The sequence below is a fragment of the Opisthocomus hoazin genome, chromosome 21 (genome assembly GCF_030867145.1).
Source record: "Opisthocomus hoazin isolate bOpiHoa1 chromosome 21, bOpiHoa1.hap1, whole genome shotgun sequence".
In the NCBI taxonomy this organism is placed as follows: Eukaryota; Metazoa; Chordata; class Aves; order Opisthocomiformes; family Opisthocomidae; genus Opisthocomus; species Opisthocomus hoazin.
This window is the reverse complement of record NC_134434.1, coordinates 6,516,576-6,541,706: the sequence shown is the minus strand read 5'-3', so window position 1 is coordinate 6,541,706 and position 25,131 is coordinate 6,516,576. Positions and strand designations below refer to the sequence as shown.

The 25,131-nt window shown below is 42.5% G+C and overlaps 1 protein-coding gene across 11 annotated transcripts in view; it reads right to left on the bottom strand.

Moving 5' to 3' along the window:
* KCNJ16 (potassium inwardly rectifying channel subfamily J member 16) overlaps positions 1-25,131 on the bottom strand; it is a 40,313-nt gene that overhangs the window by 10,991 nt on the left and 4,191 nt on the right. For 2 of the 11 annotated variants that reach the window (XM_075441100.1, XM_075441096.1), the window contains 2 exons: positions 24,175-24,244; positions 11,337-11,442 (listed from right to left, as the gene is read on the bottom strand). The gene's annotated coding sequence lies outside the window, so the exon portion shown is untranslated. Of the gene's footprint in view, positions 1-963; positions 1,032-1,104; positions 1,166-11,336; positions 11,443-18,886; positions 18,976-20,323; positions 20,411-24,174; positions 24,245-25,131 lie in introns of those variants that run through there. The other 9 variants (XM_075441105.1, XM_075441101.1, XM_075441098.1 and 6 more) reach the window with 8 other exon arrangements.

Sequence of the window (25,131 nt, the reverse complement as noted above, 5' to 3'; positions counted from 1 at the left end):
TGAGCTGGGACAGGCCAGGGCTGCCCTGATGAGGCAATTCCTTGGCCACGGCAGGGAGACAAAGCAAATGGAAGCGCCGGAGCCAACCCTCACAGGTGGCCCTGCTGTGTGTCTAGTGCAGCCCACACCTGCCGTGGAGCAGCTGGATCCACACCAGGCCACTGTCATCTCCTCCTGCCTGAAAATTCCTCCTTCTGGTTCTCTCCCCATCAGCTCTGAGCCATTTGCATTTGGTACTGACAGGACCAAAGAGCCTCTATTTCTGGTCAAGCGCCTGTAGCCTCAGTTCTTAAAAATGATGTAGCTGGTGTATAGCCTAGCCTTGAAAATCTACCAGACACGCAGACATGGAACAGCTGAAAAGACCTATTTTATATCCAGCCTTCTTCCTTTGGAGATCAGTAGCCAACCTACTCCTTACTTCAGCAGGCAGAATCCCCTGGGCTTTAATGTAAGTTAGCTGTGAGGCAATCAAATACAAGTGTTAGCACTAATTCCCATTTCCTCCTCCCCGACACACTGATGTCTGCGCCGATGCACAGGGAAGGTTAATCTCAATAGTTCTTCAGATGTGTGCCGTGGGATTTCTCCACACACTGAACCTATGGATTACATTCTGCCTACAGAGGCAGAGAAAAATTCTTCGAGGAACTTTTCCACCAGATCTTGTTGGCAGGGAACAGTAGAACAGTTTGTTGCAGCTCTTAATAGACATGATGTAATATAATACTGTATTCAACAATAGGTAAGTGGCAGGTCATGAACAGTGATAGAATCAGATTAGATAACGCTGACCACTTTCATTTAACAGGGCCAACACCCTCAGCTCTGTTCTTTGCCGCAATTGTGCTGTTATACCTCTTCTCAAAACACAACAGGTTATTAATAATGTAGGATTTTGGGGGCGGGCAAGAGCTGACATTCTAAAAGGGTTCCTCCAGTCTCAGGGGCTGTTTCACTCACGACACATTGTGCAGTTCTGCTTCCTGAGGCAGAAACCGTACTCCTTTTTTTCCTGTTTTCTGGAGTACATTGTAAACCAGATTTCCAGGGAAGGCCACTGTGACATAAGAACGGTAAGGAGATACAGGGCTGTACTTCTTGTGGCACTACAGTCAGCTCCTGCAGTCCTGCGTACTTCGGTGCTCCCCGGTCCTGCAGCTCTCTGTGGGTGCACACATAGCAAAAATAACGCAGAGAAGAAAAGGTTACATGGCTTAAACCAAAGGGTTACGTGAAGATCAGAGAACTCCTTACATTGCCTGTGCAAGTTTTAATCCTGCCAAATCAAAAGGCTGCAGCTGTGACAATGGAAACCCTTCTGTTGGTGTCAGTGCAGTTTGGATCAGATGCCTCACTGTTGTATTTCATGTAAGAAATAGAACAGAATAAAACAGAATCCCAAGTAAGATGTGAGTAGGAAGCCTGAAGATCTCTGATTTTTATTTTCTTTTTCCCCAAGCCTAGTAGAAAGTTCCTTAAGATGTAGCTTGACGCCAGTTATTAACTTCTAAGGGCTATCCGGTGCAGACAGGAACACCTGCAAGTTTCTACTGATCTCAACTTTAGGCTACTGAACTCGGCAGGAATTCCACTATAACACCCAGAAGCTGTCTCATCCCACCTAATAAAATCTCTCAAATGCCGATTAAATCACCAAAGCCTTTATATTTTCAAAACTAAAGTAGGGTCTAACAGTGAAACTGTAATTTTACAGCAGTTCTTTAAGAAATCAAAGGGAGAAGGAAAAAAAATCAAAATAAAGCATGTAAATCAAATGAATCACATCCACTATGACCTAAGTTTTTAGGAAATACCACAAAAAAACCTGCTGTCTCAGGCTTGCCAGACTGATTCCCAAATCAAAAAGGTTGAGATATGTATTAGCTAAGGATCAACTCAAACAATGTACTGGTGCTTTTTTGTTTTTTAGGAAAAGCATCAGAAAATGCTGTGACTGGCATTAACACATGCAGTCAGATAAACCAGGCAATCAAATACTATGCTTCAAGCAGTCAATTTATCAGTCATTACTAGGGTCAGGAATGACCATTTGCTTTTCTGAGAAGCTTTGTTTGACTCTCCTTTCATTTGTGAATATTGATACAGCAGAAGTCCACCTCTGACATGCCTACATATGATTTTCTCTCGAGTCTGGTAGAGGATATCATGCAGGTTTTATGACTAGAGCTGGTCAGCCAAGGCCCGTAATCCTACATGGCATCCCGAGTTTCAGGTTCTTCATCCAAACCAACACACGCTTCCACATTCGTCAGGCTATATATGTCACCACTTTTTAAAAGCCTGTGAAATATATTAAGTGGTTTGAGAGATCACAGGCCTGATCCAAACCCTACTGAAGTCAGCAAAGGGGTTGTCTCTGATTTCTTGTTTTGGATCAGATCTAGCTGTCGGGTTTCTTAGTATCACCACAGGCAGTATCCATCGTTGCTCTTCGGAATTGGCTTGGCTTGCTGGCATTATAGCAATACTTTCTAAGGAACAAGGGCTTTTTTAAATCTTCATTTTCTTTGGTTCACAGACTTTGGCAGAATGCTGACTTTCCATATTGCTACTTAACTCCACTGGGGTCTATAGGAAATTTGGGAATAGGATGCTTCTTTCAGAGATGACTTTCAACACCTTGTGGAGCAGATGGCTAAACCTCTGCGCACACGTCCCAATGAGCCTCACTCTCAGCATGGCCGCATGTGAGCTGGAAAGGCAGGTTACTCTGAAACTCAGTCCTTGTTTTTACAAAACTTACACTCAGCATGATGTTGGCCACTCTCGTTTTCAGCTGTCATTCTCTTCCCAAGTTCAGTGGTCAAAGTATACAGTATGTTGGTGTTTTGCAAGTCAGATAATTAAAATACTGTGGAACTGGAAAATTAAGTGTGTGTGTGTGTTTGGACAGTACATTTAAGAATTTTCTTTTTACCTCAGTGTGTGGGTGGCATAACGTCCTTTTTGGTCTCTCGAAGCTATCCCACAGCTTATTGCTGACCACCTGAGCAAGTTTCTGGATGCAGTGATTAGTATTTTAAGAAATATGAAGAAAAGCAGAATCTCCTCTTAAACCCTGTCTCTTCTGCCCCACCTTTAAAAGATCATTAGATAAGTCACTCATTCCTCTAAAGATGGGAACTTTCATCCTGAAGCAGAACCAAGTTTCACTTCTGCCAGTGCCCACTCTTTAAAAGTGGTCCATATCAAATATTTAATAGGGCAAACTTTATTCATCATTTATGAATCCATATACAAAGTTTCTCCTCTCCACTCCATCCAAAACCATGTGTAGCAGACACATTTAGTGCCTAATTCTTAAGATCCTTTACAATATTTGCACCAATACTAACTGTGACACCCTGATGAGTCATTACCCCTATCAATATCCCATTCTTTTGGGTTAATCACCTCTGTATCAGTGTTTCTCAGATCTAATCCTCCTCTTTTTAATGTCTTCTCACTGTCCTGCTTCTTAGAGTTGTCTTTTGGGCATATTCTTAGTTCCCAAAGGTTGCTGAGTGAAAACAGCTTTTTTCTTGCTGTGCTCTTGCCTTACACACCATGCATGTGGCATGCATTGCAACAGGCCCTGAAAATGGGTTTCCCAATCCGCCTGGCACAGTTTAAAAAGATACTTTTCAAGACGGTGAAAACCTTAAATCTCAACTTTGTTTTATTCTTTATTTGATTTGTGTTGACTGTTGCTACTATTTTTAATGTAATTTCCTAAGTATTTTCTTCTTTGTTTCTGTAGCCGTGTTTCAATCACTGTATGTCAAACCTGCACTTGCTGAACTGGTTTGTGAGTAAATCCCAATGACTTCTTCCATGGGGTCCCCAAGGAATGGACCCATAATCCTAGGCAACTGGTTTCTCCAGCTCCTGAAGGGCTTGAGAGGAATCCCAGGCCAGGCATGTGGGATAAGGACAACCTAGGAACTAAGGCATTGGGTTTAAATCTAAGAAAAATATTCATGCATACACTTAACTATAAGCACATAATAAGAATAAACATAAGCCTGCTTCAAATCTTCCTGAGACTGAAGCCAGAGAGGTAAAATAATTGTTGAAGGCTTTACAACAAACCACTGGAAGAATGCAACAAACTGGTTTCTCAGTCCCATCATAATGACTTTATTCAATCAGCAAATCCCTCAGCTGTCTCAGGGAAAGTTAATACATTATTTTCTGTTTAAAATGTCAAATTGTTTCCAAAAGTGACAATGCTTATTTAAAAAAATAAAATAAGAAAAAAGGTGAAGTTAGGGTTTTTTTAAATAGGATTTTTGTCTTTCAGTGATTTGCATAGAGGCTGACTATGCCTTCCTCAGTGCCCAGGGTCTGTGCCTCTATGGCTGCCCTTTGCGTGGAAGGTTTTCACTGGGCAGTACTGCTGACTTAATGAGCTACTTATGGGAGGTTCAGCTCATTTCAAGATGTTTGTCATGAACCTGTTCAGCCAGCTATGTGTTTTTCCCGGTTTACTTCTCAAAGTCAAACACTGTGAACAAGCGAGCAGATCTTATCAATACGATGTTAACAAAAATACATCAAATAAAAATCCGTTATATTACAAATGTCAACACTCACGAAAAAAAAGGTATTTAAACTACAGTAGAGTTGATTTTATTGCCAAAGCAATTCCGAAAGATTGTTTTGGGAAACAACTTTTCAGATTTTCCTCATCGGTGCTATGGACCTGTGAAACAAATGTCTCTCCTGTTCATTACACATTAACTTTACAGGGGTGCTGTCACCAGAGGCAGCAGCATGCCTAACCAGAATTTCAGTCTCTGGTTTGAAATTTACTTTCACTGTCCCCCAATCCACTACCAATTAGTTGGGAGATAGATAAATTAGTCAATAAAATTAAATTCAAGATTGATATACCCAGGCTAAGTGGGAGATGTTTTATCCTGTATTCTCCCTGGGTCGTTTTTATTCATGTTTTCACTGAGTAAAACTGAGTAAAATCATCACTTTCTCCTGCCACAAAGCCAGAGTCATTCAAAAGTCACACAAATCCGTAGGTGATTAATTAAACCTCAAATCGCTATCAAGGCCTGACAAGCTCCGAATCACATGAGCTTGGATTGGTGGCATTCTTCCTCAGGAACATTTTGTATAGTGCTAAGCTGTATTCACTTCATACCGAAAAGGTCTGCAGGGAATGAAGTCTGTGAAAAACACAGAGCGGTGTTTCCCACAGAAAAATCAAGCTGCACCACTTGGGTGTCTTAGTCTGGGAGCAACTGTAACGCTGATTAGGCTCAGGAGAGAAAATACAGATTAAGGAGGCTAAAAAGTAATCTGAAAGGTTCTGGAAGGACGCCAGAGGTACTGTAACAAAGGGAAAGCAATCTGAAAACAATAATGTCACAAAACATCCCGCGGAAAGAAGCAAGGATGAAACTCCAGTCCGTATGAATGCTAGATAGATGAAGTTATGTCCCAGCTACTGCCAGCACAAACCTCACTTACGAAGCTTGACAGCTGCACAGCAATTAGGAGAGGAGCTTGTGTTTACTTGTGTTTAAAGGCAGAAGCGGCGAGTGGGTTCCAGCAACATTGTGACGCGTGTTGATTATTATGATATTATGCCATTGATTTGGTCTTTGAGTGTTTTTCAAATCAGCACTTGAGATCTCTTTGTTCTCCTGTGTAAAACTCAGCTTTGAGGTCATTCTTCACCTCACACACCCTTGGCTGTTTATGAACATCCTCACAAAACTCAAAGCCCATTTCCCATTGAGGAAGACAAGAAACAGGTTGTGTCATTGTCTGGCTCGATTGTTCTTCATAACTACATAATAATTCCAAAGAGAGGAATACTTCTGAGCTTGAAGTTTTATTGTGGTAAAAGCCTCATATCAACAATGAAAGGATATGCATGGTACCAGACACACGATTGAGGAGAATATGCTTTTCATATTAAAGGAAAATGAATGAGAAATCTATCTATTTCAAATCTATCTATTTGAAAGGAAATTTGGTAGAAGGTTCGATGGTGAACCCGTCTACAATGAATGTTAAGGGCCATTTCTGCTATCTTGTCACCAAAATAGATGGCTCTAGATGTCTATGTGTGACAGAGATCCCCTCCTGACATCTCAAAGGACGCCAAGCCAAGCATTCTATGCTTTTGGCTTCAGGGTAGAGGGGCAGACTTTGGCATCGTAACCTGCCATTTCCTTAAAGCTGCAGGAAACGTATTCTCCTGTCCTGATCTTATGCATTGCTGCCCATAGCTGCGGCTGCATTTTATTAGTTTAGACAGCACGCTGGGATCTTTCAGAATAAATGGATCGTTATTGCAGAAGTTGGAAAAGTGTCAGCAGAAGGGATGAAATATTGCCCCGTGCCCTTGTCATGCTGAACAGGGAATCTTTTCTTCCAGTGTTGGTTTAGGACTTAATCCTGCAAGGTCTTGTCTGTCAGCAAATACAATCAGGTTTAAGAGCATGAATAACCATCCTAGAAATCATTGGAAACTATTTTGTTAGTGTAAAATTAATCAAGTGCAATAGACTTGGACCAGAGTACTCAGCACCCTGCAGAAATGAGCCTTTAGTTCTTAGAACCATTTATTGTGTCCAGAACAGCCACTCATTAGGGCTTTGAGCAGAGAGGTTGAATTTCACTCACTTGGAAGATATTCTTTCTAACCCCCTGAGACACACAGACTCTTTGGTTGATTTGGAAAACAAAATGATTAATGGCATTTTACAAGTTTTTCCACTAAACAGATTTCAGTTGAAGTCTGTCACAAGCTGAAGAATTTGCAGGAATAGTGTCAATCTGATGACATAGTGGCAATAAATCCTATTGTACTGGATTACGTTTTTACCCATTAAAATGCTTTGACCTATTGTCATCCAAGTAGAACCACATTCCACTGGCTGTTCAAAAGGTTCTGATTTCACTCTCGATTGTTACCAGGGAAACTGCACCTCAATCCAAAACTCTGCCGCACCGATCATTTAACTCGATTTGAACAGACTCAACTCGTGTAGATAAAGTGAAGCACTAATTATTTATTCCCATTGAAAAAATCTAAATCAAATCTTTCTGAGACCTGAATAACAGAAGCTTACAGAAGTTATTTGAAGGTTACTAATTTTTTTTTTGCACGAGGCACCAATTGCCTCATTTCTTTGGGGAACAGCAAGCTGTGGTGACAAAATGCCATGAAAAGATTAATATTCTTAGTCTATCCAAAGCAAGAGTGCACTTGGTATCTCAACACGGGCCACTCCTGGAAAGAGTTCTCACTCAGTTTTGGAAAACTAAAAGGATTTTCATTAATAGTGAAACAGCTGGTTAAGGCTTGTGAGTGGAAATAGAAATGTTCGAATTTCCCCACTGAGATTTCTGGTGGAAACTAGGCTGTGTTTTATGGCATCTACTTTTATACGTATTAAGTGAATATCTCAGTTGTTCAGATTTGTCTTCATTTGAGCTACCTTTGAGTGGGAGAATGCCAGTTAGAAAATGTGCATGTTCTCCCCTAGCTGCTAAGGATCAGCATTTCTTGGACAGCAAAATGGGCCACCCAGCCGTGTCAGAAACCAGGTCGGTAAAGTCAGTGCAGGTCTGATCACTGCCAGGGTGCAGGCTCGCAAACAAATGACGAGGTGATGCTAGTACTGCCACACAGAATCGATGCCCTGATGTTGATGTACACAAAATTAGGTGCCAATCTGAAAATAGTTTGAGAGAGAACATCTTAAAAAGAACTGGAGATCCTTTGTGTTCGAAGTTGCCTCAGGAATGGAGATGTCTTTAGTTCTTATACACGGAAAATTTCCAGCTAGTTTTACTCTTTTATGCAGATGAGTCTTCATTTCACATCGCCTAGTGAATCCCTGTCTTGATTTTCCTTCAGAGTGCAGGAAATCGTGTCTGAAAAATGGCTGTTCACTGAAATTGCCTCTATTTACTTTGTTTCCCAGAATATTGATTTTTATCAAATGTCAATTCTTAGACCTTCTCACGCTAGTATTAACCTACTATCTTCTACCATCTTGACAGCAAAGAGAAACCAAAAATTCAGTGCTTTCTCAGCTGAATATTTCCACAGGAAATTAAGGGCTGAAATGCTCTCCACTCTTCCAATTCTCCAATCCAGCATGTCACCACAAATAACATTTGAGTAGCTGAAGCATATTCTCCCCTGTCTGCACTCTCATAACTCGAATTTAACTGCTTTAAGAAGAGGAACCAGTGCTACTACCATGACTGCAAACTATAAAAAATGAACAGTTCCTTGTGAAAAGCAGCACAATAGCTACTTGGGTTACAGCATTGCTTCCTGCCAGACAGGACGGACGACTAGTCAGCCTTTACAACATAAGATGAAAAGATGAAGAATCAGATCAAACTCTTATTCCAATTTAAAAAGCAAACAGAAAAGAAATCTGAGGTTGGTTTTGTTTGTTTGGCTTGTTTGTATTTATCATATGGCATTTTAATTGCACAATAGGTTACTGGAAACGGTGCTCAGTTACCAAATATTCTCACCAAAAGCTCATGGTGAGAATATTGGGCAAGAAAGGTAACTAATAAAAGAAAGAAGGGCAAGGCATGAGACAAACTAGAGAGTCTTAGTCACGTTGGAGAACACTAAGCGAGGTGAGTTCATAGTGTCCTGTCGAAAGGCAGAAACTTCCTCAGTATGAAGTGTTTTCCAACTGATCTTTCCAAGAACTATTCAGGACTTCTTCTGGCAGAAGGGTTTCTCAGATTTCAACCTTTTTCTCCGGTAACGCTTCCTTTGCTAAAGTTTGTTTCTGTAGAAACAGTTTCCTGAACAAATCACCAATACACCAGTCCCTGCTCCTTCTGCCTCCAGAATGACAGATATAGAAATCTTCATAAGAACCTGACTCGCATTTGTGACATTGCTTCCCTTCTGTTGCAGTGCTGAGTTGTTACAGCTACACTAATGAAGCCCATCTAAAACATGGATTCCCTGGACATTGCCTGAATTTAGTGAATCTGCAGCTGGTTAACTCTGATTGATCAACTGACATTTGCTAAGCAGTGCTAAACCATTTATCAACATGTACTATAATCTTGTGTTTGACAGTACATAGATCAATTGCCTGATCTCTAGGGAGCTTGGCTGACTTCGTAGCACCAATCTTGTTACATCTGTACATTCACACCTTTTCAAAAGCAGTAATGAAGCAAGTGCATCAGAATGTCAGCATTGTAGAATGTGTCACGTAGATGCCCGAAGCCTTCTTTGCATTGCTTTACATCATGTAAACAAAACAAAACAGGAGACGAGAAGAGACGAGAAGAGACGAGAAGAGACGAGAAGAGACGAGACGAGACGAGACGAGACGAGACGAGACGAGACGAGACGAGAAGAGAAGAGAAGAGAAGAGAAGAGAAGAGAAGAGAAGAGAAGAGAAGAGAAGAGAAGAGAAGAGAAGAGAAGAGAAGAAGCAAAATGAAGATGCAAAAGTGCTGTAAGGCTAGTTGGTGAAGTCTTTGCAGATCATGAAAGCTAAAGCATTTTCCTCCTTTCCTTCTTTCAGTGACTAATTTCTGTTACTGTAACTAGCATTAGGAATGTTTATCCCCATCAAGACCGAAGCATTCACTTCCTCTTCTCCATCTCCTACGGTCACTTGAAAAAGCACTTCCTTCTCCTTTCTGGCTCAAGCAGGAAAGCTTATAATAATACTACAAAAACATTATCTATAAAAGAATTTCTTTTGTGTATTAAAAGTTTATATTCCCACTCTGTATCACCATCCTCATGGGGAGTGAGTCAGGAGTACTAAGAAACACCAGCTCAAAGTTCCCAGGAGACCACGCTACCAGAAGAAAGGAAAGTGATGTAACACGACGACACTGCAAACTTTTTAATATATGGACAGACCACCTCACAGACCAACCCTCTCTAATTTGGGTCACCTCTGTCTTCCACCCAGGCTCACAGCTATGCCTCACTGCCACGAGAGGAGAGCTTCAATCCAAAACTACGGCACAGGTGCAAGTACTCGAGGAAGTTTACCAACAAGGAAGATGCAGTAACCAAAGCCCTGGCAAGGGCATTGCAACCCAAGCAGTGAGCAACGTGATGATTGCATTATCTTTCTCTGCCATCTTTCAACTTCTTCTCTCTGTTGGGTTAATATTACCAGACAGGTTGTCTTCAGCAGGCACACCTTGGCAGGAGCGAAAACCCTAAATATATAGCAAGCAAAGGAAATCCTGTCCACCGGTTTGCCTTTTATATGACCTTCGCAGAGCTTCAACCTCCTTAGAAAGATATTGCAGCGTTTCAGTACAGTTTAAAATGTTTGTTCAGGATTTAGAAATATAGAAATAGGGGTACGTCTAAGGTGGATGAACATAATTCTTCCTTTCTTACTTTTGTTTGCGGATTTTCATGGCATACTAGGAGTCAGTACCTCTCAGCACACTCCTTACACATACACATCTGTGCACAAGTACACATTCACACAGGTCCTCATGCACAGACACTCAGATGTAACAAAATTGTGTCCATTCCTGTATTTCAGGCCTTTGCTAATAGGCCCCCTCTACTACAGTTGTTCCAACAAGCTGGTTGCCCAGACCAGACTCATAAGGCAGGCTCTGGGGCAGAATGATTCTTCTGACTCACGCTCATTTCAGCCAACATTTCTCACAGTCTGTAACCTTCAATTTCCTCTGGTATGAGCCGAAAGTGCCTCTGCTGGTCTGCCCTCCTAGCTCAAGAATTCATGTGGGCAGTTTTGCTGCACCTTAGCTTTGTTCTTCCTCTAGTAATGACAAGTCGGATAAACCCCACCAGAAACGGACAGGAATGGAGGAATGGAGGAACTGCCAAACTGGATCAGACCCACAGTCTGTCTAGTCTTGTATCCTGTCTCCACCAGTGGCTAATACCAAATGCTCCAGAAGAAGGTGTAAGAGCCCTGCAATAGGCAGCTTTGGAAGAATTCCCTCCTCTAACAAGTTCTTATCCTGATCATCAGTAATTAGAAGCTGGCTTCAGCCCTGAAATTACACAGCTTCATAACCTTCCCAAACATGTATTCATACAAGCACTAAAGCTCTGCCTCTTTTTAATATTCAAATGAACATGAACTCTCCTTCTCAATTTCAGAGGGAGAAACTGTGTTTCCAAACAACAACTAACAAGCTGCCAGGTGACATGCAAAATACACCTCCAGCTGAAAAGATCAACAGTTTATTCCCATACAGGTTGTTTAGTTAGTTTAAAACTCTCCAAGGTAACAGAATTTCTGTTTACATGTACACACACAGAGACAGGCACAATTAAGGAAACGAGAAATGGGCTTTACCTTAATGTCTGCTGAGATCTGAAAGAATCTCTGCTTCATTCCCTCCTTTCTTTTTCTCTGTCTCTCTCCCTCTCTCTTGCATGGCTGGACTGACAGGTTGGCAGAGCTGAGAACGACAGGTTGGGTTTGTTTTTTTAGGCACAACTCCTCCCCTTCTCAAAGAGAGAAAAAAATGCACGACTGGGAAAAGTTCACAGAAAATCCCATCCTTTCAGCACATTAGAACTGACGAGAAATATACTACATTTGGGAGCCCAGTTTTCCTACTTTTTTTTTCTCAAAAAGGCTCAAGGTCTACTTTGCAGTAAGTATGAAGCAACCAGAGGATTTACACCAGGAACTCATTTGACCCCAAACCTTTCCCATTTTTCTGATAACTGATCCAACAGATAATTGTAGCCCCTTTAAGGAAGCCTTGACAAGAGGATTGTCGTGAAAGTGGAAAGGGCTTTTTGCATGCAGCCCAAGTATCTTTGGGCCTTGGATTTTATCCTTACATCCCACCACCTCTATGTACTATAAAAGTAACCAGTAGATGTCTGAAGTCCCCATTTTTCCCCCAGAATCCTCTGCTGTTGCTAACCTGCCTGCACTCGCAGCAGAAAGCAGGTTATTTTAAACTCCTGTTCCACTCCATCCTCTGAATCGGTTGCATAGAGACCAGCTCACCTTCTGTCACTGTCACCTGAAGTGTGATAGCAATCCCAGAGAGCTGGGAGAGATCTTCAGCAGGCCACACTGGCCACAAAAATGAGGTCAGTGTAAAAAGAGGCATATGCAGCACAGAGCAATGCTATGAGTTGTGTGCTGCCGCAGGCCTTCCCAGGTGCTCTGCCTCACCCAGACGAAACATGTTCCTGGAGCTGACTCCCTCCCTGCCACTACAAAGTTTTTAACTCGGCCTATTAGACAGTGTTACACACCAGATGCGGGCAGTGATCTTGCCCTAAGCCCATCATTAGGGTCTTCAGATTAGGGCTGTGTCAAATGAACACTGCCTGCTCCTACTTCTGTGCATCACTGCTACTTGTGCCTGTGTCCATCTGGCCACAGAGCTTTGCTTCCGGGGAACCACAGGCAGAAATATTTGTTAATAAATGCCAAGAAAGAGGAGCCAAGAGGTTGGTAGCTCTTCATGAAATAGCTTCTACACTCCCACTTTCCTGCAATTTATCAAAAGAATCGAGAGGCAAGTCTCTTTTGTGCTCTAATACTTTTCCTAAGATGGCAGTTTGGGCACAAATCTGCAATTTCTATGGCCTGTTCTCTGCGGAGTAGCTGCCTCTTCCTTACCCTGCTGTTTCAAGCAAACATAGAGTAGACTAATGACAGTCATCTGCATAAATTTGCATCACAGACTCCTTGAATAGAATCCGTATCTCCTCTGGGCCAGATTTGCAGCTGGTTTATAACCATGAAGTTTCACAGACTTCATTTACCTGCGTCACTACAGCTGGCATTAAGAGTATTCAGTATGTTGATAAGCAACAGCTCCACAAAGCCATAAGTATTCCAAAACTTTTGGAAAAAACCCAGTCAGTTTAGCTTAACGTTATGGTGGAGTAGAACAGAGGTCAATTCAATGGGTTTCACACAAAGTATGACATCATATACAATAATGTGCAGTACCACCTCTTGCTAAGCTTCTTCAGTATTTCCTACACCGGGGGAGGACCATGCAGAACCATCTGTTCCAGGACTGACCTCCATTCCTCCCCAGTCTCCTGCAGAACACATTTTCTTGCCATCTCGTCTATCAGGCAACTGTTCTCAATTGTGTTCAGCTCCCTACTTAAGATTTTCAGAGAGATAACACAAGTGCTCAGAAATCTTTCCTGCTGGTGGAACAAGTTAACTGAATCCGGACAAAACCAGCCAAGGCTGAAAGCACCAGTGCCTGCTGAGTGCCTCTGTGAAGTGAGAAACTGTTCTTACGGTTACAGCGTGGTAATGGTTTTCAAGTTTCTGCCTTAATTTCTAATACAGATGGGATGGGGATAAGAATGTATTAGCACTAAGTGCATGCCAGTCTCAGCATTACAGTACCAGAGGTAGATTTACTAGCAGAGAGATCCAGCTGTAGCTTGCTTTGGCACTGACAGAGAACAGTCTTCTCAGTCCCCCCTCCTTGGCATCATGAGGCTGGAGATCCAGACCCTTCTAAAGATTTCGAACTTGCAGAACCCTTAAGGAGCCAGGGTAGATCCAAAGGGGTTTATTCTCTCTGCTGACCCCCGTTACCAACCCCAACACCAAAGAGCCAGGAACCAAAACACGCCCAGTACAACACTCCTGCTTCACCTCTGGCACGCTGGCCCCACACGGGCTGCCTGGCCTGTGGGCTCCTGGAGGAGGAGAGAAGCTGAGCAGCATTGCAACGAGGGAGAATGTGCCCATCTCCAGCCAGAGCTTCCTGCTCAGTCCCACTCCAAGCCTGCGACGCAAGCCTGGAGTGTGGCATGTGTTTGTGCGGCTACGCTGGGTGCGCTCCAGGAGCCAAGGGTCCACACAAGCCAAGTGCTGGCCCATAGCTCCTAGCAAACAGAGTTGCTATAAGAGCTTAAAATCAGTCAATAAATGCACTTCAATTAAGTACTACAGTGAGGTCAGATTTCTTGTTTTTCCTGTTTAACTAGCAAGTTTCAAGACAGTCTAATAACGAACCCGCAGAGCACAGCTTATTACAGCATCAGAAAGGTTGCAAAATTGCATACAACTTTGGTTTATTATACTCAATTAGTTACACTCCCTTTAAAAAAAAAAAAGAAAAAAGAGGAAGGAACATGTCTCATAATGTAGGAACTTAATCCAAAATGTCCTGATGCCAGTGACAAGATTCCCATAGCTTTCAATCGACTACAGATCAATACAACTAATATAATAAATCTGGGATTTTCCTATATTGCTACTTATTAGTTAAGGCTACTCCTTCCCCCTGATCTGCAATTAAATTCTGCACACCCTCCTCCCTCGTCCTGCTTTGAAAACATCTGCCTCAATGCATACAAACAGTCCTTTCTCTTTGCAGGTTTCTTGGGCAGCTATAGCTGAGCAAATACCAATCACGCTGGAGCCATCGACGTATTGCAAATGGGGAAAGGGAAAAAACCCTGCATTTCAACTCCCAGCTTTTAGCCTTTGGGAGCGTGGATCACTGAAGCAGCCTTGCAGTGGTCACTGATCCACATCCATTACCTCAAACCCCAGAACAACACGCATAATCCAGGCTGCCTTTTTCGAACTGGCTGGCTGTTGCTCTAAATTTCCACCAATTCAAAGTTCAAACTCTCTGTTCACTACTTATCAACTGCAGGTGCTTAAAGTTTGACAGGGAGGTGAGAAGGCCCCTGCAGAGAAGAGCAGCAAATGGGACAAGGTATGTTATCTTCAGTGCTTATAGACTGGTAGTCCCATGAAAATCAGCACAAAGGTTCCTGTTAACTTCGAGGGCACAGATAAGCCATGTGGATTTCACAGACCATCTGGCACCTCCGAGGGCCCACTCAGACTACCGGGAGCTACAGAAGGGCTCTAGCCCTTTCACATGTGCTGTCGCACAGGGAGAATATTTCAGTCTGGGGACTGAATAATTCACCAAGAAATCAGCTGGCCAGTGTGGAAATAATTTTAAATGAACTGAGCCCTTAGGTATTACATTAACTGGATCTCTAGGGAAGGATGTGGATTATTGCAGCTGAATAGAGCCCTTATTTATCAGATGGAAAAGGTTAATGTCATTTCCTCTCTTTTCCTCCATGGTTTTTCTTACCACATCACCATTTATGGATAGTATGAGGTGCAGACAGTGTAAGAACATGTGCTTGATTGTTTAAATGACCATAGCTGTTACTTTAATGGGGGGGAGGGGGGTAAGAAATTAAGATTTCTTCTGGTTTCCTGGGGGGAATTACAGAGCTAGGAAACATAAAACACTGAAGAAAGGAAATGGGCTTGTGGAGCACCTGGTCTTTGATTTGACATCCAAGAGTATCTAACTGAATGCGGGAATTTTTGCATTCTCATCTACCATGTATGCATCCTAAGAACCAGGATCAAACTAATCTAACATCCTTATTTCATACTTTATAAAGAAAGAGTACATTAAGAAAGGTCATTTTTTTTACTCCTTAATGAAGTTTAAATACAGTTAAATTAACTTCTTCTAATAAAGAGTCTATGCTTTTTTCTGATTTGCCTCTGGAGTCTCAATAACTGTTGACCTAAAGATAAATGTCAGAGCAGTTCAGCTATCTATTATATGCTTTACTAATGGTGTCAACAAGGCAATTCTAATACCAGCTATGGAGACAATTTCCATGGCAATAAGACTGAGAGCAGGGAAAGCTTACAATAAGAGAAGAAAACTCTTTTTGTGGTAAAAGCCTCAAGAGACCTAAATTTAGTTCCCTGTCTCTAGCACAGTATATCCTTTGGTAAGCCACTTAGGGATACCCTCCTGGCATAGTAACAAAGATGGACCTAAAGCACACTGTCTGTTGTCAGAGTTCAAGAGAAGGATGATCATTTCTGACCATTTGGGAATTCAGGGATGCCAGGACCTGGCTCCCTGTATGAGTCAACGAAGAAAGATGAGTATGGCATTTGCGTCAGGCTTCTGAGCACAGCCCTTCCTTCTTCTCAGTGTCTAGAGGTATTCAGACCACTCAGCATAGGTGTCATGCATATTTCTCCTTGCCATGCCATAGGTAATAGATGGTTTGAGTTCCTCACCACCTTCTTGTTTCCAGAGCCATCAGCAGAACTTTGCTCTGTGCTAGGCCCCATAAGAAGACATCTGGATACAGTTGTTGGTCTCTCTGCCTACACAGAACTACAAGATGTGAAATTGCCTCCTACTTTTGAGGTCCAGCTGCTTCTCTCCCCCCGAATCCAACTCCATGTTGGAGCAAAACTCAGGCATGCACCTTTCCTCTCTCCACATCATACTATCCATGGAAAAAGAAATCCAGACTGAAGGGATGAAGAGGGTCAGGATCTCTGTGTATTTGCTGGATGATTCTGAGGTAACCTTTTTGGCCCCAGCTTCCTATCTGTGAAACTGAGTCAGTAGCATTACCTTACCTTGCAAAGGTGTCTTGAGGACAAAAAAATTAATATTTGAGGGCACTGCAATGGGGATAGCTAATTCCAGCTCTGAATGAAATGAGGAGAAAGATGCCCATTGACTTATATGGGATTTAGAATGAGCCCTAATTCATTTTACATTAGCCACCGAACAGCCATTTGAGGATAGTGAATAACTATTAATACTTGTGCAGTTAAACAATCAGCATCTAAGTTATAATGGAGTAAATTAATGTATGTATCTAAGGCAACCACAATGTGACTACTGAGCTGGCTTCATGAAGTGAGTATTTGCAGAATACGAAAAGAAGCACAAGTAAAAGCTGAGTGCATCTGTTCTGACTTTTTTTCTTGTTCATAAAGGAACAGCTTTCCTGGACAACCAAGCAGCAAGACATTATAGCAAATAGTCTTTCACATAAAGCCAACCTTGACTTTGTTATAATTGCTATGTAAATATAATCCCACTCATCAATTAAATGCTACTCTCCTGGGCTGGAACATTACACATGTTCATTGAGATGGAATCCCTGTCAATTCAGTTTGCTAACTCAGTATTCATTTGCATTAGCACTGGAAAAGAGAATGTGATTGCTTGAATAAATTCAGCCACTGCCTCCTGCATCCCTGTATCAGTTGATACGCGTCAGTCTGACTGTAATATGGGTTCAGAAATATGTTGCCATGGAAATCCTAAATATTCAGTTCTTGGCAGGGGAATTCAAATGGGATACCTGATAAATAGAAATGGCGCAGCCCTTGCCAACCACACAGCTAACCCCTTGGTCTTAAGATGAAACTGAGAATCAGGAAGTCATTTTTTTTCAAAGTACCTGAAGAAGAAAAAGTCTTAATTTTCACTAACGTTTGTACTTCCAGGTCTCACATTCCTTAGCGACTCAGGAAATCTCTCCCAGAACTTCCCATTGTACACGCACATTCTCTCCAGTGGGGTTACACTATTTTTGAGCTGTCTGGATCCAGCCAGTTCCACAGGCCAGAGGGTAATTGTTAATGGTCTCTGACTGCTTAGGTATTGCTACTCAGCAGTAGCCCTTGCACTCCGGATGACCTATGCTTTCCATGTCTGTACACCCCCCACATGGGGCCAGCCAGTGTGTGACCCCTTGTTTATGGTTATTGTTCTCTGTGACTGAACATTCTTAATAATTCAGCACAGTTCTATAGCTTTGCTGTTTCCTAAGCACAGTTGCAAACTTTACAACCCAAAATACAACCCACAAATAGATTTCCCTCTCGGGCAGAATCCAGCAGCTGTTTAACAACACACAACATCCCCCTGCAGCAGTTCAGCACAAGAAGTAATGTGTGTCATACCTATTAAGCTGTTGGCGATTCAGGCTGGAGACGAATTCTTTGCACTGTGTTGGTAAAGCAGCGCAATAGACCATTACCAGGGGCATTAAGTACTACTGTAATATTTAAAATGCCAGTAATTGTAACTGGGGAGGACAACTTAAGTTCCATGGGGCATAGTGGACATTGTCCATAGACATTGAGATGCTGGGGCATGTCCAAAGAAGAGCAACAAAGCTGGTGAAGGGTCCAGAGAACAAGTCTTATGAGGACTGGTCAGTCTGGAGAAAAGGAGTCTCAAGGGAGACCTTATCGCTCTCTACAACCACCTGAAAGGAGGCTGTAGTGAGGTGGGGGTTGGTCTCTTTTCCTAAGAACAAGTGATAGGATGAGATGAAACGGCCTCAAGTTGCACCAGGGGAGGTTTAGATTGGACATTAGGAAAAATGTCTTCACTGAAAAGGTTAGCAAGTGTTGGAACAGGCTGCCCAGGAAAGTGGTTGGGTCACCATCCCTGGAGGTATTTAAAAGACCTGTAGACATGGTGCTTAGGGACCTGGTTTAGCAGCGGGTGCTTAGGGACCTGGTTTAGTAGCGGGCTTGGCAGTACTAGGGTAACGGTTGGACTCGATGATCTTAAAGGTCTTTTCCAACCTAAATGATTCCATGATTCTGTGGTAAAGCCAGCTTCGGGACGGGAACACCGCTCGGAACAACTTTTCTCCCAGAAAGTGCTGTAGAAGCACTTTGACACACACACACACACACACACACGCACGCACACACACACACACACACCCCCCCCCCCCCCACACACACCCCTTTTTTTGCAAAACGACCGGAAAACGCCGGGAGCGCCCGGGCGGGCGGGGGACGGGCGCGGGGCGGCGGCGGGCCGGGGGCGGGCGCTCTCCCTTCAGCACCACGGCCGGCGGCGGCACCGAGCCCCGGCCCCCGGCCCCGGCCCCGAGCCCCGAGCCCCGGCCCCGAGCCCCGGCGGGGTGGGGGTCCGCCGCCCGCCGGGCACCGCGCAGCCTCGGGCGGCAGCGGCGAGAACCCCCGCCCGGGGCACCGGGCCGGCTCCCGGGCTCCCCGGCCCGCTGTAAAGCTCAGCCCGCCCCAGCTCCGACCTCAAGCCTTCCTCCCACCTGCGAGCGCTTCCCGCAGCCGGCGTCTGCCCGGAGCTGGGATCTGCTGTCCGCTGCCCGCTCCTACCGAGCCGGATTATCGCACTCCTCTGCGGTGGAGAGGAAAGGAAAGGAGAAAATGCCTTTCTCTCGTTTTAGGTTTCGTACGATTTCATACTGGAAAACAAATTAACCTAAGAGGATTTTCTGAATTTGAGCTAGGAACAAAAGACATGCTGAAAGTGTCGGAGTTTTGAAAATGTGCCAAAGTCCCAAACTAGCAAATCCTTTTTCTGAATGTTGTCTCGCTGGGACCTGTCATCAGCACTAAAAGAATACAGAGAAAAGGTGCTTTTTCTCTGAATTAACAAAAAAGATTATCTAAAAACTATTTTCAGTAAAACATTGATTGTGCTTTCTCCTCTTCTCAGAAAATGTTTCTATACTTAGAATTGTGCCAGAAGAAAACCAGGCAACCATGCAATCCGTGGACCTGACCTGGCAATTTAGATAAAACTGTCATTTGGGTTAATGAAGGTCTACGACATACATCTCTGCCATTCTCCTGAACATCAGTAATTTCATTTTCAGCTGAGGCTGTTTCTTACTCCACCATTGCAACATAATCTGCCTACCCACTAAATAAACTGAGTTCATTGCTTGCTTGTTCATTGCCTCAAGCTGGGCCTGGAGGAAGCAAACGGCTGTCTTTGGAATTCAGCAAATACCTGGGAATTCAATAGCCTCCTATGACACCAAAAATACTTGGTACACTTATTTTCACACAAGAATTTTTCCATCAAAGACAGAGAATTTTAAGTTTTGGTTCAAAATCAAGACCTCAGTAGTATCTCAGTTTTCTGTGTTACATATTGAAAACATATATATAGCTGGCCAGAAGAAACATTGAAAAGAAATGCTCTGCTTCTATTGAGAGAGGCAATTTCTAAACACTGCTGGAAAAGTTTACTTAAAGGACTGGATTTCTCTTCCTCCAATAGTTTGTCATTTACATTTGGCAACTTTCATGCCTCTGTGCTGAACAAAGCAAAGAATTGTGCAGAGCAGATTAAGAATCAAAAAAAAATCTTCACCAAGAAGGGCTGTGAAACAGGAGTAGGACAACATTCGTGTCAGACAAACCACTCTCCCATCATGTACACATACAAGCAAAACATTTCGGATAAAACCATCCAATCTTCCTGCACGTTACCAAGTATGATTCTGAAGATCTATAATCTATGATACTGCGGAGCATGGACTGCACCAGTGTTGTGTACACTGTAAACTGCAGTGGCTTTCAAGAGCGTGTGAAATAATCTTATCTGCAGTCACCAGTCCGTATGTTACTTATCTTGTGTTTCAAAATACAACAACAATATAATGCTTTGTTGGCTAGCAGTGAAAATTGATTTGGGTTATCAAATAAAGTATTGTAAAAGTCTCAGGTGCCCTTACTGACTGCTTGTTCCTGATGTTTGCAGCAGAAACACATCTTCTTGACCAGGTGTTATCAATCACAGTCTGTGTGCTTGGTTACAATTGCTGTGAAAAGTAAACAGATACGGTTCAGACTGTGGAATCTACCTGTCCTTCCCTAGCATTTATTACTTTTCCTGCTTTCTGCCGCCCCAGAGTTTTCTTAGGTGCTTCATCCTTTGACTCAAATGAGGAATGCTATTATATGACTTCTTAAAAAGACTTTTTTGCAAAGCTCAGAGATCCCATGCAGCTCTGACAGCACAGCAAGAACTGAATTGCCAGCAGAGGGGGAGAGTTAGAGAGACATTGTGATTTGATCTAACAGCCACTGAAGTCAGCAGAAGTACTCTCAGTGACCATGTCAATAAAAAGAAGGAAAAACCTTCTACTACAGATGTTTGTGTGATATTTTCTCCAAATCACATTTTCTAGGTCCCATCCGTAACACCAGTTTTCATTGCTGTTCATAGTAAACTGTTCATCCCTTTTTCTGTGCAATAAAAAAAAGTTCTGGAAAATGCAAGGCCACATATGGTCTCACAAATAATGATTACGATGAAAAAAAATCCTCCTTGACCAGAACGAAAAGGCACTGAGCAGCTTTAAGCAGAGAATGCCGTCTGCCAACCCCTCATGCCCCTAATAAATCTGCATTTGATCGTGCGCTGTAAGTCCTTAAGCACATTGTAGAAATAGGGCAAATCCTCTTTTGGAATTTACTGACTTAAAAAAAATTAAAAGCAACATAATTCCATTTATTTTAACATCATTAGATTCTGAAAAAAAAACCCTGATCATACCATGGATAGTGTTATTGCTATTTCTATGATTACCACTGCATTTTAACATTTGACACTGCACATTGCTGCTAGCCAGCTGAGCCTTTTGCTGTGGAGTTGTACAGGAGATGAGAAGCATGTTAAGAGCTGGAGAGAGGCACAAACAGCAGTTACTGCTTCGCACTTTTTTCCCCAAGAAAGTCTAATCTATTTGTTGTCAGAATAATGCCACTGAGCCTGGATGGGGCAGTGGTGCTGGAAACTGATGGTTTTCTGCCTTCTGTTCACAGGTCTCTGAAGCATCGTAAGGTGGTATCCTACGTATCCTATCCTATCCTATCCTTTAGTATCATCAGAACGTTTCTGGAACTGGCTCCTAGCACTGCACTGAAATAAAACAAAACAACCAACCCCCCCTAAAAAACCCCTAAACTAAAACCCAACCAAACAATGAACCAAAACCCCCACAGGGCTCGAAGTCTTGTTGGGCTGGGAGTCTCTCCCTGGCTCTGTCATACCAGCAGAGCCAAAATTTAACTCAGGCACAGGGAGCTTGTCTGCTTTTAATACAGGCAACAGAGAATTTAGCTACTTTTCATTTCCCTCCTTCTCCTCTGGAACAGCCCTCAAGTAAGTTCCTTATCCACTTTTTTCTTTAACCACCTCAGTTCTGAAGCTCAGTGGAGGCTGTTCTATTGGCCTAAGCAAGTAGCCAGGAGCAAGCAATGAAGATCTCCCCTAGTTCGTTTGCGATCCGTGTTTGCCTTCACCAACAGGCATAGTGTCCTTTAAGTCCTATGAGAGTTCCAGTTCTCACTGGTCCATTGGCTCCTTGGCTCTTTGTCAAGCCCTTCATCTTCAAAGCACTCCATCCCCTTTTGATGCCAGCGTCTTTATTTGCATTTCGTAGCACCCAGAAGAAGCTACGCAAATACGTTTAAAGTCCACCATACGCTTTGTAGAATTGCCAGGTTGGGCAAAAAATGCTCAGGAAATGGAGAAATCCATGGACCCTTAACAAACATTAAACTCCCGACAAAAAAGGAGGCAAATTCATCCTCTGCTGACCTAGGTCACCTTTGAACAGACACAAGGTTCTTTATCAACTCACCAATTCTTCCATTCTTCTATAGAACGGGTTTGTGTTTTGTCATGCTTTCTTTGCTTGTTTATCTCTTAATTTTTGAGCAAATTGCAAAATCATAATTCAGCCATTGTAGAAACAGGTTCAAAGCTTCACAACAGACTTGTCAATTCTTAATCAAGGTGTCAGTCTCTTGAAACTCATGATTCAGATTTTCATAGTCACTTGGGCCTGTATTCTGACATCCTTCCTATACATGCTAATTTATTCCACCAGTACTCCCGTTCCTTTCAGTATTCTTCAGTGGGAGTAAAGTTACAGAATCTAGCCATATGTGATAGGTGTTTTGGAAATATCTGTTACCCACACTACTATCCCTGCACAATCCCTTGTTTATGGTGCCAATGAACTTTAGGGCTAAATAAACAGCTGGATCTGATCAAAACACAGATTAACAGAGTCTTTTTCTTAATCTAATAGGTTTACAAGAATCAGAGATGTGTGAACTACTCCCAAAAAGGTATTTATAGTTTCTTTTCAGGAACTATGAAGACAGTGTGTCTTTACAGCACTTAGTGCTTAGTGATCATGCCACTTTCACATTTCATAATGTGCCTGAAAACCTTTGCTCACAGATTCCTAAGTATTTACAGGCCAAATACTTTGATTGCCAATACAGCTCAAAGATAATGTAACAGAACTCTTTTACTCTGAGGGCAGCACCTACCATGTTGCAAATCCTGCTGTAATAAAAATCAAAATGCAAACAGTGTAGCTGCAGTGCCTTTAGAAAGGCTCTGCTCTCCTCTCCAGCAGCACCCAATAGTTTCAGACATGCTCATCCTCACAAGCCAGCACACATGCAGAAGTACAGAGAGGAGATGGCACCTGGGTCATCTTAAAGAATGTACTGGGGCTGAGTCGTTGTCTGCTTAGATGGAGATCACACCTGACTTACGGGACTTACTTGTGGAGTAAAATGGTATTCTGAGCATCTGGTAACAGGAACAATTTGGTTCTTTTACTGAAGCTTGTAAACTCCATTTCTATTAAAATGGTATTGTTTCTAAAAAGGTGTTATATTTATCTAATATGTAATTATACAACACAATGAACAGCTACTTTTTGAATGTCTTTAAGTACTTGTTTTAACTTCTACTCTTGATCTCCACTCAAATTTCCTTTGATACTGTACTTTGGCTAAAGTTCAGTTTTACCATTTTCCATGTACATTCATGCCACAGCAAATAAAAAAAAAAAGTTAAGCAAGTGAATGCTTCTCTCCACAAACCAATTTTGAGCCACCATATAGCACACATAGATATTTAACATTATTTTAAAACAAGTATTCACACTGTATTGACATAGTAACCAGAATAATTGTGGTACAAGTGTCCTAGTCATTTCTGTACTGTACTGATGGTGCCTGCCTCACCAAGAAGTATTCTTCTAGAATTCACAGCTTACCCAAGAGAAGAGAAAAAATGAAGGGTGAAGGATGTATGCAAAACAAACAGTACAGCTGGTTTGTGTGAGCTTAGTGAAAGGACTGATGTAAATTCAGATCTTCACAGTGCAGTCATTCCTTTCCACAAGGAGAAGAAGAGGCAGACCTTTTCAGACTTGAGCGGTACAGAAGACAAGTAGGAGGAAAACAATAGTTACAAAGTTAAAGCTATTGGTGTGAAGAAAAGAATGATGGAAAGCAGTGTGTGTGTACCAGCGAGTACGTCTGAACAAATTCACCGTGCATACTCTTACACTATGTATATAGATACTTTTTCAGTTTGTGTCAAATTAGGATGAAATTACCTGGATGTATCTAGTGATTTAGTTTAAATAAGACACAATTAAACAATGGTTGCTATGGACAGGTTGTTCTGCCCTAACACAAATGCAGAACACAGAAATGTGCAACTGCTTTCCCATGTACAGGTATGGAAACAATACAAAAGGTACTTTACCTTTGCTCATGCCTCCACGAGGAAGTTATTTCAAGGGTCCTTTGTTTCTTGTGCGCCAGCAGCTGTGCAACTGTAAAGAAAAACAGGGGTTGGGTTAATAATAAAGAAAGGTACAAGCTGTAGACTCAGGTTAAACATTTACTCCCGCTTGCTCCTGTGAGCAAACTCAGAGGGTCTGCTTTGCTAACTGCTGGCATCTTGAGAAACGGGCGACAGCCAGTCTGCTGCGTGCCCAGCTGCTTCCCTGCCTGCAGCTCAGACACACGCAGCAGAAAGCTGAAGTCACCTGTGCACATCTAGGCTACAATTTAAAAATAAGAAGCAGGAAATTCTCCCGTGTAAGAAAAGCCCTTCACAATTCAAACAACACTTCAAATATTTACACATGGGATTGGATTTGCAATTATCCAGCTATATCACTTTATTAGAATAAACAGGTTCAAGTTTATATTTACATTCTATTTTATTTATTCAGATTTTTTTCTACAGAAAGTCTTTTGTTTCTGTATTAGCATGAGCCTAAGGTAAAGACTTTCAGTCTACACAAGAAGTGCAATCTCCTTTTCTGTCGGAGTCACAGAGCAGGTAGCATTATGTGCCAGCTCCTGCTAGGCAGATACCTGGAAAAAGGTGAGAAGCAGGGTGGAGTGCAGCTTTCATCCCTACTCAGAACCCCTCCTGCTTCAGGACCTTTCTGAAAGTGTACTAGCTACTGCTGTTCATTTTTTTGCACTATATTCAGGCTGTTCATTTAGGCACTTGAAGATTAGTAATTTAGAGACTTAAAGATGAATAGGCCATCTGAATTTCTAGGTATGGTTCTGTACCATGCAAGGTCAGGAGCAGACCAGAAAGCAATCCCTGCACAGAGACCGTGCCCATTTCTGAGCATTACATACGAAATGCACCTGTAACAAAAGCCAACCAACAGCAAACCCTAAGGACTAAACAGAAGAA